Consider the following 1918-nt stretch of genomic DNA (forward strand, 5'->3'; position numbering starts at 1 on the left):
GATCCCCCCCCCCGAAGCATGAGGCAACTTGGTATTTGAAGAATCTTGTCCATGTTGGTACTCCACATATGTGAAGGTATGGTTTTTCCTCGAATTGATTTGGTTTTCCATTCATATCGTATGTCCCTACTTTGTCTTGCTACTCTCTCTCTCTCTCTCAGTTGGGTTGCATGACGAAGTGTGATGTGTGTAGGAGCCCAAGCTCCCCACATTTTCAAAAGATTTAGCGGAGCTGATAGTCCAATCAAGTGGCAGGCTCACAACAAGCTATGCGTTGTTTTCACCTTGAAACTTCCAAGAGAAGCTCACCAATTCTCTCAACATGGGTGAGAGAATTTGCAAGGACATTGCTAGTCGGGGCTTTTTCTGTGGGGAAGTACTCATGAGGGTTGGTGTTTTCTCAAGAGAAGGAATAAGGGGCTAATAAAAAAAATCTTCTTACAAATTATTTTATTTTTACAGCCAGTCGCGTCTAAACTTTAAAGTGCGAGGGTTTTAAGTGCACGTTACATTAAAATGCGAGGCTTGGGGATAGCGAAAGTGGGGGTGGCTTATTATTGGTCATGCCACCCTTTTCAAGCATGTTGACCGAGGAGGGGGTAACTCCGGGAAGGAGCTACTAGTCAAAGCACCGGACGGAGTTAATCTCAGTGGAGGTGAGGGTGTCCGAAATGGAGTCCTTCATAGCGCCATTGGCATCATTCTCTTCTTTGGAGAGGAGAGACTGCAGAAGATCATCATAGGAGGAGCTGCTCTACTTGCGGCGATTTAGCAACTCGGCGAAGATACTGTGGACACGGTTGTGCAGGCATCGCATGCGGCGCTTTCGTGAAAAATCGAGGTAGGAGAGAGCGGGAACGAGGTCTTTCAAAGTGGGGATGCTTGCCTCATGCTCCACCTCCTTCATCAGCTCGTGTAGGTTCTCGACGCCCACATGCACAGTGCCCTCCGACTTTAGCAACCGCATGATGACGTGGCTAGTCGTCTCGCCCACGTAGTCCCCAATGTCCGCCACCCGCAACTTGGCACTTGCTGATTTCTCTTGCAACCTCTGTACCAGCCTGGCCACCTCCTGCTGCCAGACATACTCGAGCTCCTGTAGGCATTTGGTTGTAAACAGTCCCACGGTGCAGATCTTCCTCAGCTTCCGCCACTGTGGGCACTGCGAACTAAAGTCGATGTCACTGTTCTGCCCATACAGCAGAAGCTTGTTGAACTGGAAAGGGGGTCGATTAGCAAAGATCTTGTCGTGTGTGTGAAGCACCTCTTTGGCCAGCTCCAGGCTGGAGATGGCCACGGCCAATTGCTAGCCCAAACGCAGGCCTACAATAGGCCCGTATTTCTTGGCCATGCCCCGCAAATCTTGGTGAGGCAGGTTTGTGAGCAAGTGCAGGTGACCGATCACAGGCCACACAAATGGTCTTGGCGGGAACGAGTTCTTGTTCCCTGATCGTCTCTTATTCATAGTCATAAGTAGCAGTGCTACTATAGATAAGAAACCACAAATGAGTAGAATCCATGGGGGAGACTCCTCTCCCTGCACTTGCACTTGGAACTTCAAACAGGGTTTGTATAGGATGGATTTGTCTAAAACTCCACCTAAAAGCATGGTTATAAATGTCGGAGTTGGGCTTCTTACCATTCCGCTAAACTTTGGAACTTACTTTGGGGCATGTTTTAAATGCAACAACTTTGGTCACTTCGCCAAGAATTGCCCATTGAATTCTAATGATACTACAACTCCGGCAGTACAGGGCCCCAATGAAATGGAATCCCCGATAGGAGGACTGGAGAAGCAGGGAGACAATAATGAAGGGACAAATACAGGGAAGGATGAAGAAGGGATGGTGTGTGGGAAAATGGATACGAAGATGCAAGAAAAGATGGTGGAAGAATCGATTCCCATACAACGAGCTTC

The 1918-nt window shown here is 48.4% G+C and overlaps 1 pseudogene; it reads right to left on the minus strand.

Moving 5' to 3' along the window:
* Positions 1-619: 619 nt before the first annotated feature.
* Positions 620-1642, minus strand: LOC147446990 (flavonoid 3'-monooxygenase CYP75B137-like; annotated as a pseudogene).
* Positions 1643-1918: the final 276 nt, after the last annotated feature.

This window comes from Adiantum capillus-veneris, chromosome 11 (genome assembly GCF_014529385.1).
Source record: "Adiantum capillus-veneris isolate H3 chromosome 11, ASM1452938v2, whole genome shotgun sequence".
In the NCBI taxonomy this organism is placed as follows: Eukaryota; Viridiplantae; Streptophyta; class Polypodiopsida; order Polypodiales; family Pteridaceae; genus Adiantum; species Adiantum capillus-veneris.